The sequence below is a fragment of the Natator depressus genome, chromosome 28 (genome assembly GCF_965152275.1).
Source record: "Natator depressus isolate rNatDep1 chromosome 28, rNatDep2.hap1, whole genome shotgun sequence".
Lineage (NCBI taxonomy): Eukaryota > Metazoa > Chordata > Testudines > Cheloniidae > Natator > Natator depressus.
In genome coordinates this window covers 6,045,167-6,060,256 of record NC_134261.1, presented here as the reverse complement: position 1 = coordinate 6,060,256, position 15,090 = coordinate 6,045,167, and the positions used below count along the sequence as shown (strand labels likewise).

Below are 15,090 nucleotides of genomic sequence, written 5' to 3'. Positions count from 1 at the left end.
TGCAAATTAATTCTAATTCAGCAGTCTCTCCTTGGAGTCTGTTTTTGAAGTTTTTTTTGCTGAAGAATTGCCACTCTTAGATCTGTAATCCAGTGACCAGAGAGACTGCAGTGTTCTCCGACTGGTTTTTGAATATTTATGTCTGCATCTGTAATTTTCGCTCCATGCATCTGAAGAAGTGAGGTTTTTACCCACAAAAGCTTATGCTCAAATAAATCCGTTATTTAAGGTGCCATCGGACTCCTTGTTGTTTTTGTGGATACAGACTAACACGGCTACCCCCTGATACTTGACACCCAGTAGTAAAGTCTTTCAACAAGATGCTAAAAAGGAGCAGAATCAAAGGGGCTGGGCAGGCTCCATAGAGGACACTGGCTCCTCCCTTCCCCTACCATGCCCTCCTGGTGGCAGAGGACGGCAACCCCATCCCCACCCCAGAGGAAGCCGTGTCTCAGGGCTCCCCCAAAGAGCACCCACTAACCCCGATCCCTTTTGGGGAATGACTCAGGGCAACAATTTCCCACGCAAACAAGGACAAATTCCTGCAGACAAAATGGGTGAGGAAATATCCCAGAGCTGAGGAGAATAATTAAAATTACAGTTTGAGAATTATGGAGAAAATCGGGAAAAATAAGAGAGCAGAGAGTCAATTTTAGGAAAAGCGAGGGAATCTCCTTGGATTTCATAGCCATATGTGGCAAGGGGAGAGAAAAGGGGGGAAAACTAGAGAGAATTGTTTCACTATATGGCACAAACAGGAAAAGGATGCAAGGAGCTCACCCCCTCTCTCTCTCACACACACACACACACACTTCTCCCCCTGGACTGTCCTGGCTGCACAGAGACCGTTCAATCCCCCACCTGTCCCACCCTCCTTCCCCTTCCCACCACCTCCAGCCACACAAAGGGGAACCCCCGGGCCCCATTCTCTGCCCCCACCTGCATCTCAGCGGGGCCAGGGGCAGATCCTGGCTGCAGCTGAGACCGGCAGCTCCGCTAGGGCTCAGGCGGCTCCAGCGCGGCCGGCCGGCCCGTGGGCAGACCAGGGAGCCGATTCCCGGGGGCTGCAGCGTCTGGGGCTCCCCGGGGCAGAGAGTCACGTTCCTGCCCGTCCCCAGCGCTGCCCCCGGGGGCTCTCACTCACCTGGAGACCCTGGCTCCGGAGCGGATGGTGAGAGTCCGGGGCTCTAGGAGGCTGGTTCCCCAGCTCGCCCGGCGTGGCAGGGAAGGAGCTTTAATGACGGCCCCCCCAGCAGGGACCCCAGGGGGGAGCAGCAGCTGCTCAGCCCGGGCTCCTGGGTCCCACGGAGGCAGCAGCTGCGTCTGGTCCGGGCCCGAGCCCCGCCCCCAGGAGCTGCCCCGCCCCCGGGCTGTGACAGGCCCCGCCCCCAGGAGCTGCCCCGCCCCCGGGCCGTGCCCGAGCCCCGCCTCCAGGAGCTGCCCCGCCCCCGAGCTGTGACAGGCCCCGCCCCCAGGAGCTGCCCCGCCCCCGGCCTCTGGGCTTTGTTCCCACCGTTCACCTTTCCTGCGTCTTGCAAGGAGCACCCCGGGGCGGGCTGCAGCGCTGGCTGGGGCTGTCTCCAGTGGCTGAAGTTGCCTCCATGGCTTCTTCGCCTGGGGGGGCGGGAGCAGATGGGCCCGGGGCGTGCAAGCCAAGAGAGGGGGCAGGGGAAGAAGGACTGTTTGGAAAGGTGGGTTTATTGCGGGGGGGTTGATCCACAGGGGGTCAGAAGGAGTTGGGCAGCAGAGGCTGAGGGTAATTGAGGGAACCCCGCAGGTGTTGGCCAGGGTTTGTACAGCACCTTGCACAAGAGGGGGTCCTAATCTCAGTCCCGGTCTGTGCAGCACCTGAGAGCCCCGATCTGTGGTTCCTGATCACAGGCACCGGGAATGGAGAGAGGGGAAACCTCAGCACCCGGAGGGTTCGTGCAGCCCTGGGCGCAGGCCCCGCTGAGCGGCACTGCTGCTCTCACGAGGGGTTGGCTTAGAGAAGCCCAGCAGTGCCAGTCCCATGTGGTCTAGTGGTCAGGATTCCTGGTTTTCACCCAGGCGGCCCGGGTTCAATTCCCGGTGTGGGAATAGAGCAGAGCTTTTGCTCAGAGGGGAGGCAGGAATTGAAAGGAACTTGGAAGGATCCTGTCAGTAAGGGAGTTGGACAGTGTTGGGAGGGGATCCCAGAAGTGGGGGTGGGGGGGCAGAGGTCTTGGGGGAGATCAGGGAAGGATCCCAGCAGCGTGGGAAGTGGGGAGCACAGGCCTAGCACGGGGGTTGGGGAGAGTGAACGTCTCCCTCTAAACTCACCAAGGACAGGCTCGGAAGAACGACGTATTTGTTGGTAAATGTCAATATCTGTGTAAACACACAAGCCAATGGCAAAATATTGCCATCGATAATAATCAAAATTGACAGATGGGCAAAGTAAGACACATGCTGCTTGAGAACTTATCCTATCCTAATCCTATAGGGTTCCCTTATGCCTTAAGCACTGCCATGTGGGTGTTTCATTTCCCTCCTCATTTGCACACAGAGAAACAATTTCCTTTGCACGGATCCCTGAACAGCAAAATCGTCCTGTGTCTCTTGTCTGAGCCAGGGCATTCAATTCCACTGAAACCTTCTCTCCTGCAATGGCAATGGTCAGACAGAGGGGACGTGGCTATCTCCCCCCCAGGCAGTGAGATATTCCCTCTCCTCTTTCTTTATGCTGCTGTTGTTCTTCCATGAATCATCAAGGATGGAATAAAAAGCTGAGTTTGCTCCAGGGTGAGGAAGGAAAGGAGCCACCAACTCCCCCAAAAATCTCAGTGCCCCAGAGAAAACCTGCCACTGGAATCACTGATGTGCTGCCGACATGTTGGGGAAAGGGACTGTCTGAATAGTCAAGGCAGGGAATGAACAATGAACAATTAACCACAAACACACTCTAACCATGCTCCAGCCAGGAGGGAAATGGGCAGGAATTCTTGCTGTTCAGCCATGGCCACACTTACAGAACTGCACAGCAGTCACTGGGGTGTCTTACCCCCCACGGTGCCAAATGGAGCCAGTCTGGACTTCTGGTCTTACTCTGAGGCAAGTCGACATTCAAAATGCTGCAGTGACATCACCGCACGAATGCATCTGCACTGCAGTAGCGTGATAAGGAAGATGCTCGAAGCGGATGGGAAATTTGCAGTGTCGACATCTCGGCTCAGGCTCAGTACCAGGCTCTGGGACCCCGCGAGGTTGGAAGGGAGTTTTGCAAGCGAAAAAGGTAAAACGGCCGTGGAGTATTACCTTGGACTCGGTGGCAGTTCTCCATTGGTCGGCCTGCTTTGGGGCAGGGACAATAACACGTCCCTTCGTTAGTGCAAAGGGTGGTTTAGGATTTTTTTTCTCAGACACGGTGCACTAAGCAGGACTCCACCCTTGGCATAAATTAAATGAGCCGCCCACAGAGTCTGCCAGCCACAATGCGCCATTTGGTGGGAGAGCTCAGACCTGCCTCTGTCCCAGAGGAAGGGGGATCATCCGCGAGGGGCCTGGAACACTGACCTATCAGCTTATAACATTCAGTACCTCTATTATCAGTGCCCGTGAGTGTAATTTAAATCATAAAAACAGGCATAGTGGGCTAGACCAAAGGCCCATCTAGCTCTGTATCTTGTCCTCTGACTGTAGCCAATACCAGGTGCCCCAAAAGCCTCTCAACAAGGCACCCCTGGGAGTTGAAGCCAGGATCTCCTGTTTATGAAACCGGTGCTGTATCCAGCTAAGCCATGGTGTCTGCCCACACCTGACTCCCTGCCAGACCCCACCGGGGCCTGACAAGCTTTTCTTGTGCTTGGATTCCGCAAAGCAGAGCACGTGTGTGTGTGTGTGTGTGTGTGTGTGTGTGTGTGAGAGAGAGAGAGAGAGAGAGAGAATTGTTCGGGCATGTGAAACACACACGAGGCTCCCTCCGTCGCCAGCTTTTGGCTGGTGTACACGCTGCACTGCCCCGTCGGGTGACAAAACTGCCCTGTTTTGGCAACAGAATAAAACGGCCTCGAGGAGAGGCCTAGAGCTTTTTGCAGCAAGCTTAAAGCAACAAAGTGTCCGTGTAACGGGCCTTGCCAGTATCCCACAATGCCCGCCGTGAACTCGCCTGCCCTGCCTTCCTGCTACGGGGGCTCCGGGACGTTCTGACAGCTGAGCCGGCGGCTCTGCTCCGGCCGCCAGGAGCAAATCGCTGCCGTGGGATGCTGCTCCCCTGCACTGCGAACATAGAGCAGGGGTGGCAGAAGCTTCCTTAAAGTGTGTGTGGAGGGGGGGGGGCCCACCGGTGTCCAAACTGTGGAACCCCCCTGATGCTCCTTCCCCAAGGCCCCTCACTCACTGCGCCCCTTCTCCCTGAGGCCCCGCCCCAGCCCTTCCCCAAGGCCACACCCACAGAACGCCTCTTCCCCCCAAGACTCTGCCTTGTCCCCCCCTCCCTTGTCGGTCCTTACAGCTGGTAAAAAGTGGTAGGGCCATGGCCCTCTACACCCCCTTGTTCTGGCACCCCTGACACAGAGCTAGACAGGCAGCAGCGTGTGTGTGTGTGTGTGTGTGTGTGTGTGTGTGTGAGAGAGAGAGAGACTGCTGTGCTGAGCCAGTGAGGGAAGTGGGGGCTGATGTCGGGGCTGTCCCCCTCCCCCTGCCTCAGTAAAGGGGTGTCCCCCTTCCCCCTGCCTCAGGACTGGTTGCTTCCAGCAGCTCTCTGAACTTACAGCCTGCCGACACACTCACTCTTCCCCAACACGCACAGTCCCCCAGCACACACACGGTCTCTCCCCACACACACACAGTCTCCGCCCCACCGCACGCATTGCAGGTGAAAAGCAGCTGGCGATCGAGTCGGATGCCCATGGAACAAAGGGACAGAGAAACCCGCCTCGTGATGCTGCACAGGCCCATGAGAAGAATGAGGGGGGATTTGATAGCTGCTTTCAACTACCTGAGAGGTGGTTCCAGAGAGGATGGATCTAGACTATTCTCAGTGGTAGAAGAGGACAGGACAAGGAGTAATGGTCTCAAGTTGCAGTGGGGGAGGTTTAGGTTGGATATTAGGAAAAACTTTTTCACTAGGAGGGTGGTGAAACACTGGAATGTGTTACCTAGGGAGGTGGTGGAATCTCCTTCCTTAGAAGTTTTTAAGGTCAGGCTTGACAAAGCCCTGGCTGGGATGATTTAATTGGAGATTGGTCCTGCTTTGAGCAGGGGGTTGGACTAGATGACCTCCTGAGGTCCCTTCCCACCCTGATATTCTATGATTCTAAAGACCCAGCTCCCATTGACACCAAGGATACTCAGGCACTGAAACTAAAGAGCCACCAGCTCCTCTGTAGTTGGCAGGATTTGAACCCGTGCAAGGAGCCCCCAATGGATTTCTAGTCCATCACCTTAACCACTCAGCCACAACTATTGGCTTTCGGCAGCCCTCTCACTGCACGCTAGTTCTGTTCTCACTGCGTGATCATTTCCAATTGTTTCCTCAGACCAGCTTCCCCAGCACACTGACGGCTGGGCCATTGTGTCAGTGGGCCCGTGGCTGAACAGCGAGAATTCCTGCCCATTTCCCTTCTGGCTGGGGCATGAGGAGAGTGTGTTTGTGGTTAAGGATGTCAGGGATGTCTGAGAATGGTGCCCAACGCTGTGGCATTTAATTTCAGAAAGGGGAACTATGCAAAAATGAAGAGGTTAGTTAAACAGAAATTAAAAGGTACAGTGACTAGAGTTTCAGAGTAGCAGCCGTGTTAGTCTGTATCCGTAAAAAGAAAAGGAGGACTTGTGCCACCTTAGAGACTAACAGATTTATTAGAGGAGATTTATTAGAGCATAAGCTTTCGTGAGCTTCAGCTCACTTCATCGGATGCATGCAGTGGAAAATACAGTGGGGAGATTTATATACACAGAGAACATGAAACAATGGGTGTCACCATACACACTGTAACCAGAGTGATCAGGAAAGGTGAGCAATTACCAGCAGGAGAGTGGTGGAGGACCTTTTGTAGTGATAATCAAGATGAGCCATTTCCATCAGTTGACAAGAACCATAGGAGGAGAAATAAACAAGGGGAAATAGTTTTATTTTGTGTAATGACCCATCCACTCCCAGTCTCTATTCAAGCCTAAATTAATTGTATCCAGTTTGCAAATTAATTCCAATTCAGCAGTCTCTCTTTTTGGAGTCTGTTTTTGAAGTTTTTTTGTTGAAGAATTGCCACTTTTAGGTCTGTAATCGCGTGACCAGAGAGACTGAAGTGTTCTCCGACTGGTTTTTGAATGTTCTAATTCTTGACATCTGATTTGTGTCCATTTATTCTTTTATGTAGAGACTGTCCAGTTTGGCCAATATACATGGCAGAGGGGCATTGCTGGCACATGATGGCATACATCACATTGGTGGATGTGCAGGTGAACGAGCCTCTGATAGTGTGGCTGATGTGATTAGGCCCTATGATGGTGTCCCCTGAATAGATATGTGGACACAGTTGGCAAGGGGCTTTGTTGCAAGGATAGGTTCCTGGGTTAGTGGTTCTGTTGTGTGGTGTGTGGTTGCTGGTGAGTATTTGAGTGAAATCCCTGCAAGCTGCATGGACACTTTTCAAAGACACCATAATAGATGCTCAACTTAAATGTATACCCCAAATTAAAACACACAGTAAAAGAATTTAAAAAGAGCCACCGTGGCTTAACAACCATGTAAAAGAAGCAGTGAGAGATAAAAAGGCATCTTTTAAAAAATGGAAGTCAAATCCTAGTGAGGTAAATAGAAAGGAGCACAAACACTGCCAAATTAAGTGTAAAAATGTAATAAGAAAAGCCAAAAAGGAGTTTGAAGAACAGCTAGCCAAAAACTCAGAAGGTAATAACAAAATGTTTGTTATGTACATCAGAAGCAAGAAGCCTCCTACACAACCAGTGAGGTCCCTGGAAGATCAAGATACAAAAGGAGGACTTAAAGACGATAAAGTCATGGCGGAGAAACTAAATGAATTCTTTGCTTCAGTCTTCACGTCTGAGGATGTCAGGGAGATTCCCAAACCTGAGCTATCCTTTGTAGGTGACAAATCTGAGGAATTGTCACAGATTGAATTGTCATTAGCGGAGGTTTTGGAATTAATTGAGAAACTTAACAGTAACAAGTCACCGGGACCAGATGGCATCACCCAAGAGTTCTGAAAGAACTCAAATGTGAAATTGTGGAACAATTAACTAGGGTTTGTAACCTGTCCTTTAAATCAGCTTCTGTACCCAGTGACTGGAAGACAGCTAATGTTACACCAATATTTTAAAAGGGCTCTAGAGGGGATCCTGGTAATTACAGACCAGTAAGTCTAACATCAGTACTGGGCAAATTGTTGGGCAAAAGTCAACATGGTTTCTGTAAAGGGAAATCATGTCTTACTGATCTCTTAGAGATCTTTGAATGGGCAACAAACATGCGGACAAGGGGGATCCAGTGGACATAGTGTACTTAGATTTCCAAAAAGCCTTTGAGAAGGTCCCTCACCAAAGGCTCTTGCGTAAATTAAGTTGCCATGGGATAAGAGGGAAGATCCTTTCATGGATTGAGAACTGGTTAAAAGACAGGGAACAAAGGATAGGAATAAATGGTAATTTTTCACAATGGAGGGGATAACTTGTGGCGTTCCCCAAGGGTCAGTCCTAGGACCAAACCTATTCAACTTATTCATAAATAATCTGGAGAAAGGGATAAATGGTGAGGTGGCAAAGGTTGCAGATGATACTAAACTGCTCAAGATAGTTAAGAGCAAAGCAGATTCTGAAGAACTTCAAAAAGATCTCACAAAACTAAGTGACTGGGCAACAAAATGGCAAATGAAATTTAAAGTGGATAAATGTAAAGTAATGCACATTGGAAAAAATAACCCCAATATGATTGGGGGTTAATTTAGCTCCAGCTAATCAGGAGAAAGATCTTGGAGTCACCGTGGATAGTTCTCTGAAGACGAGCCCCTAGGGGGTGATGGAGAGCTACGGTCCCATGGGCAGGCCTCAGTCACACCTTTCGGGCGCTGGGGAATTAGCGGAAAAGGTGTGCCGGCCGGAGTCCGGCGCGGGTCTGCTACCCGAGGCAAGCTGGCCGGGGTAGGGGAACGCAGGCCCACCGGACTCCACTGCGTTCCAGCCCAGGGCCCTGACAGTGGCGGGAGGCGAAGGTCCCGCCGCTGGGTCAGTGGAGACCCATCCGCGCCCCGCTGACCAAATACGCCCCCCCCATGGTGCAGTTCTGCCCCTGGGCTACTTCCTCTCCGGTCCCTCCAGCTCGTCCGGGTGTCCAGCGGCTGGCAGCTCCAGCTCCTGCTCTGTGTCGGGCTCATGCTGGCCCGGGCTACAGCCGGGCCCCTCTGGGGACTCAGCGGCTGGCAGCCCTGGTCGCCCCAGTCCTTCCTCCCAGTCAGGTTCCTCCTGGCCCAGGGCCTCCCCTGGGTCGGCAATAGGGTCTGGAGGGAGCAGCCAGCAGCCTGGGTCTGCCTCCCTCCCTGGTGCTGCCCTCCCTGGGCCAAGGGCCCCGCCCTTTGTACTTCCGTCCCACCCTGCCCCTTCCGGGGATTGGCATACGCTTGGCCTGGCCCCAGCCACTCAGGCTGAGAGGGTGGCTCTTTACCCTCTGGTTCGGAGGGAACCCACCCTGGCTCCCTACACCCTTAAACAAATCCATGGTACGCCCACATCTTGAATCCTGCGTACAGATGTGGTCTCCTCACCTCAAAAAAGATCTACGGGCATTAGAAAAGGGCAACTAAAACAATTAGGGGTTTGGAACGGGTCCCATAGGAGAAGAGCTTAAAGAGGCTAGGACTTTTCAGCTTGGAAAAGAGGAGACGAAGGGGGGATATGATGGAGGTCTGTAAAATCATGAGTGGTGTGGAGAAAGTGAATAGGGAAAAGTTATTTACTTGTTCCCATAATATAAGAACTAGGGGCCACCAAATGAAATTCATGGGAAACCAAATAAAAGGAAGTTCTTCTTCACTCAGCGCACAGAAAACCTGTGGAACTCCTTGCCTGAGGAGGTGGTGAAGGCTAGGACGATAACAGGGTTGAAAAGAGAACTGGATAAATTCATGGAGGTTAAGTCCATGAATGGCTATTAGCCAGGATGGGTAAGGAATGGTGTCCCTAGCCTCTGTTTGTCAGAGGGTGGAGATGGATGGCAGGAGAGAGATCACTGACCGTTACCTGTTCGGTTCACTCCCTCTGGGGCACCTGGCATGGGTCACTGTCGGCAGACAGGATACTGGGCTGGATGGACCTTTGGTCTCACCCCGTCTGGCCGTTCTTATGTAGCTGCAAATTGCTGTTGATTTCCTTCCCTGACAATTCAGACCATCCCTTTCCCATCATATCGCCGGCACATCGATGATTCCACTAGCAGGGGGCAGGTTTTCTCTGGGGCACTGAGCTTTGCCAGGGGGTTCATGGCTCCTTTTTTCCCCTCACCCTGGAATAAACTCAGCTTCTTATTCCAACCTTGATGTTTCATGGAATAACAACAGCAGCACGAAGAAAGAGGTGGACAGGGCGGGTCTCAGGGGAGGGGCAGAGAGGTGTGGGAGGTGAGCAGGGCGGGTCTCAGGGGAGGGGGCAGAGAGGTGTAGGCGGTGGGCAGGGCGGGTCTCAGGGGAGGGGCAGAGAGGTGTGGGTGGTGGGCAGGGGGGGGTCTCAGGGGAGGGGCAGAGAGGTGTGGGAGGTGGGCAGGGCGGGTCTCAGGGGAGGGGCAGGGAGGTGTGGGCGGTGGGCAGGGAGGGTCTCAGGGGAGGGGCAGGGAGGTGTGGGCGGTGGGCAGGGAGGGTCTCAGGGGAGGGGCAGAGAGGTGTGGGCGGTGGGCAGGGCAGGTCTCAGGGGAGGCAGAGAGGTGTGGGCGGTGGGCAGGGCGGGTCTCAGGGGAGGGGCAGAGAGGTGTGGGAGGTGAGCAGGGTGGGTCTCAGGGGAGGGGGCAGAGAGGTGTGGGAGGTGAGCAGGGCGGGTCTCAAGGGAGGGGCAGAGAGGTGTGGGCGGTGGGCAGGGCGGGTCTCAGGGGAGGGGCAGAGAGGTGTGGGCGGTGGGCAGGGCGGGTCTCAGGGGAGGGGCAGAGAGGTGTGGGCGGTGGGCAGGGCGGGTCTCAGGGGAGGGGCAGAGAGGTGTGGGAGGTGGGCAGGGCGGGTCTCAGGGGAGGGGCAGGGAGGTGTGGGCGGTGGGCAGGGAGGGTCTCAGGGGAGGGGCAGAGAGGTGTGGGCGGTGGGCAGGGCGGGTCTCAGGGGAGGGGCAGAGAGGTGTGGGTGGTGGGCAGGGCGGGTCTCAGGGGAGGGGCAGAAAGGTGTGGGAGGTGGGCAGGGCGGGTCTCAGGGGAGGGGCAGGGAGGTGTGGGCGGTGGGCAGGGAGGGTCTCAGGGGAGGGGCAGAGAGGTGTGGGCGGTGGGCAGGGCGGGTCTCAGGGGAGGGGCAGAGAGGTGTGGGCAGTGGGCAGACCTTGGGGCAGTGGATGGAGAGGGACAAGCAGGAGGTGAGGAGGCCTCAGGGGAGGAGTGGAGTGAGGAAAAGGTGGACCAGGAGGCCTCAGCAGAAGAGGCAGAGCTAGGGTGGGAAGTGACCAAATGGGAGAGAGGGTGGGGCACAGGTGGGGCCTCAGAGGGAGGAGAACAAACGAGGGGGGTGGAGGGGGGGCAGTGCCATGGTCCAGGCACCGATGGCCCCCCCACTTCTAGGGAGCTTCCACTGCTCACGCCCAGCCTCCCCAAATGCAAGAGCCACGGGCCACCTATTCTCTGGGTCTTCACTAAGCAAGCACCTCCCCAGGCTATGCGTCCTGCAGACCCAGGGCTAGCTACACCAGGGTTAGGTTGCTATAACTGCCTTGCTTGGGGGGGGGGTAAATTTTTTACACCCCGAAGTATTGTAATGACACCGACCTAATGTTGTAGCGTAGACCCGTCCAAAGAATCACACACACACCTGGGGAGCAAAACTTCTCCTGCTCCTCTGCTTTACAGAACGGAAACACAAGCAACGCTTGTCCGGCCGTGGGGGGGGTGGGCAGGGAGTCAGGTGGGGGCAGACACCATACGTTAGCCAGAGACGGGCACCATGGCTTAGCTGGGTAAAGCACCTGTCTTGTAAACAGGAGATCCTGGGTTCGACTCCCAGTGGTGCCTTGTTGAGTGGCTTTTTAGGGCACCTGGTATTGGCTACAGTCAGAAGACAAGAGAGATAGATGGACCTTTGGTATAGCCCAGTGTGTTTTTTCTTATGATTTTAATTATACTCGCAGTCACTGATAATAGAGTGACTGAAAGTTTGGGAGTTAGGAGCTCGTAGGTCAGTGGCCCAGCCCTGTCACAGACGACCCCCTCGCTCTGGGAAGGGGGCGGGTCTGAGCTCTCCCACCAAATGGCTCATTGGGGCTGCCAGAATCTGTGGGCAGCTCATTCAGTTTACGCCGAGGGTGGAGTCCTGCTTAGTGCACCGTGTCTGAGAACGAAAATCCTAAACCTCCCTTTGAAATAACGAATGCGGCAGGACGTGTTTTTGTCCCTGCCCCAAAGCAGACAGACCACTGGAGAAATGCCACTGAGCCCGGGGTCATACTTCACTGCGGTTTTACCATTTCCTCTTGCGAAACCCCCTCCCAACCTTCTGGGCCCCTAGAGCAGGGTGCTGAGCCTAGGCAAGACACGTACCCTGCAACTTTACAGCCCAAGCCGCATGATCTTGATTAATACGACACAGGCCAGCCGTGGGTGTTTCACTGCACTGTAGTCGTATCCTAATGTTATGTCTGCACAGCGATTAAAACACCCAGGGCACCTGTCTCAAAGCCCGGGTGAGCTGACTCAGGCTTATGGGGCTTGGGCTGCAGGACTATAAGATGACAGCACAGACCTATGAGCTTGAGCCCAACCTCTGAGGCCCCACGAGGGGTGAGGGTTTCCGAACCCAGGCTTTAGCGTGAACACAGATATCTGCTCCCCAGTTTTTAGCCCCACAGCCCCATGAGCCCAAGTCAGGTGACCCAGGCCAGCCCTGCTGCCATCTTTATCCCGGGAGAGATGGACTCTAAGGGTTCGTCTCCATTGCAATGTCAGCCCCGGGGTGGCACCCTGTGCTCAAAGCAGCACCCTGGAAGCCCCATAGTCACCACTGTCACATAATGATGACATGGTTTGTACAACATGTGTCTTGTGAGGTATCATTGAAAAAGTCGTGATCTGTTGAACGCTAATACCTGGGTGGAAGGTGTGTGCTAGTTTTGTCTGGGAAGTGATGAAGTTTTGCTCTGGGTGAGTTACTGAAATATGTGATGAGGCTGGGAAATGCCCACCACCAGCCTTTCCGGTGCGACATGGAGGAGCCAGACTCTCTGCTGGCCCAGTAAAGGTATCCACACTCCCAAGGACTATCCCAGGAACCGTGTACAATGCAGACTTCTCCGAGACAGCCCGGAGACAATGGACACTGCTTGACTCACATCCTAGTAAAGGAGCTTTCTAGCAAGTTGGAAGAAACTATGAAAGAGGGGAAGAGACATCATGACTTGGCCTCGCTCCCCCACAACTCAACACCTGGCAACACATCTGGAGGACAAAGACTGAACTGAAATAATTCAGAGATCAGACAAGACTAATAATAATCCATTCAAATCAAAGTCCCCAAACAGGGTTTTCAGCAGAAAATTTTCAATTTGGGGGATTTTGTTTTCCCAGTCAGACCTTGCCAAGGGAAGCAGAGAGAAAATGTTTTGAGTTGCCTCCTTCAGAACAGCTTGGCCTGGACACGCTAGCTGTGGGTCACTGTCGTGGGGGGCATTTAAATTATTTGGGCAGGTCCCAGGGTGTTTGGGGGAGATTATTAGGATGTTACCTTTTGAGATATAAACGAAGAAATATAGAACTCTTTGAGAAATCTGGGATTTAGACACATTTTATTGAAAGCAAGGAGGTCTGAGTTCCTGAGAAGGTTTTTGTTTACAGGAAGCATTGTGGCTTGGTCTGTCCTTGTACCAAAGGGGAGATGGTTGTTCATTAAGGAGGGGCGAAGAGTAAATGCGCACAATGAGGATGGGATTCAAACCCATGCATGCAAAGCACAATAGATTAGCAGTCCATCACCTTAACCACCCAGTCACCTCATCTGAGCTGTTAAAGAACAGACAGGAGGAGAAATCTAAGGCAGCAGAAGTAGGGAAAAGAAAGAGTTTTTAAATACTAAAAAGAAAAGGAGGACTTGTGGCACCTTAGAGACTAACCAATTTATTTGAGCATGAGCTTTCGTGAGCTAAGCTCATGCTCAAATAAATTGGTTCGTCTCTAAGGTGCCACAAGTCCTCCTTTTCTTTTTGCGAATACAGACTAACACGGCTGTTACTCTGAAACCTTTAAATACTAAGTGTAAGGAGGATCTGAATGACCTCCCCCCTCACATCTAGAGATGAGCTGGGGGAAAGACTTCAGGAACAGGCCGTGTTTACATAGACAGGCCTCCTCTGCCTAGGTATGCAGCAAGTATCCTTTGTATAAAACAAACAAAAAACCATAAAGGTAATTCTTCTGTTTTCCTGCAGTCAGCGAAAAATTTGTACAAAGAAAGGGGTATTTATAAGCAATCATCTGTCCCCACCCAGGGGCTGGGGAATGTTTATTTTGTTTTTCAGACACTTTATGGGCAAGCTGGCATGAGTGGAAGAACACCCCAGAACGCCGTGGGTCCCCTGTCGCAACAAAACATTGTGTTCTGTGTTTGTCTCGTTATTCCTGTTATTCTGGTGGATATTGTAAATTCTTCAGGCGTGACACCCCCTTTTAATTGGACATGTCGTGCTGCCCCTTTTGGGACAAAGGGAAAATGTACTCTAATTCAACCTCTTGCACCTCCTACTCCGCCACCTCCCTCCAAATTGTCTGTGACACCCCCATCCCCACGGTGGCCTACCCCCATCCAGAGACCTGTGGTTCTTAATGCAACTGGTTTACAAATGACTATCGCTCTGTTCCCCACTGACTGGTCGCTCAGTACAACATTTCCTAACTGTTCTCAGTTTACCAAAGTAGGTGAAAGAATGTTGCTATGAGTAATTTCAAACTCATTTGAATTGGGTGGATGGGAATTAAACAAGAACATCCAAAAACGGCGAGCCCTCACAAATTACCTCTGGGAAGGCTGAAACTCATTGCAGGAAGCTGACTCAGTGGCTCGAATCCAGTGCTTGGAACCTGCCCTAGGGCTACTGGATGGGGGGGATTATAATAGTGATTTGCACTCAGCTCAACCGACCGTTTGTTTGGAAATGTTATTCTAACCCTCGATCAGGGTTGGAAGAGACCCCAGGAGGTCATCTAGTCCAACCCCCTGCTCAAAGCAGGACCAACACCAGCAAAATCATCCCAGCCAGGGCTTTGTCAAGCCGGATCTTATAAACCTCTAAGGATGGAGATTCCACCACCAACCTAGGTAACCCATTCCAGTGCTTCATCACACTCCTAGTGAAAGAGTGTTTCCTAATATCCAACCTAGACCTCCCCCACGGCAACCTGAGACCATTACTCCTTGTTCTGTCATCTTCTACCACTGAGAACAGTCTAGATCCATCCTCTTTGGATCCACCTTTCAGGTAGTTGAAAGCAGCTATCAAATCCCCCCTCATTCTTCTCTTCCGCAGACTAAACAATCCCAGTTCCCTCAGCCTCTCCTCATAACTCATGTGTTGCAGTCCCCTAATCATTTTTGTTCCCCTCCCCTGGACTCTCTCCAATTTGTCTACATCCTTTCTGTAGTCGGGGGGTGGGGATGGCGGGGGCTAAAAACTGGATATAATACTCCAGATGTGGCCTCACCAGTGCCAAATAACAGGGAATAATCACTTCCCTCAATCTGCTCGCAATGCTCCTGCTAATGCAGCCCAATATGACCAGTTACCCATTTTGAATGCAGTCAGAGCAATATTTTTTAAATTATTTACTGTCCATTCGGGTTATTTCCTATTTAGTCATAAATAATGAAGATGCTCTAAGGGGATGGGAGAGAGCTGTCCCGTCCGTGTAGTTAATCCACTTCCCCGAGAGAGGGTAGCTATGTCAGTGGGAGAAGC

General features: G+C 52.7%; 1 protein-coding gene and 3 non-coding genes across 4 annotated transcripts in view; 2 read left to right on the top strand and 2 right to left on the bottom strand.

The window, feature by feature from the left end:
• The window catches only part of LOC141978789 (uncharacterized), a 132,777-nt gene that overhangs the window by 22,949 nt on the left and 94,738 nt on the right, over positions 1–15,090 (bottom strand). The gene's annotated exons all lie outside the window — the stretch shown is intronic.
• TRNAE-UUC (transfer RNA glutamic acid (anticodon UUC)) lies at positions 2,008–2,079 on the top strand. The gene has a single exon. It is a non-coding gene; the product is annotated as a tRNA-Glu (tRNA).
• Positions 5,344–5,425, bottom strand: TRNAS-AGA (transfer RNA serine (anticodon AGA)). Its single transcript has one exon. It is a non-coding gene; the product is annotated as a tRNA-Ser (tRNA).
• Positions 11,088–11,161, top strand: TRNAT-UGU (transfer RNA threonine (anticodon UGU)). The gene has a single exon. It is a non-coding gene; the product is annotated as a tRNA-Thr (tRNA).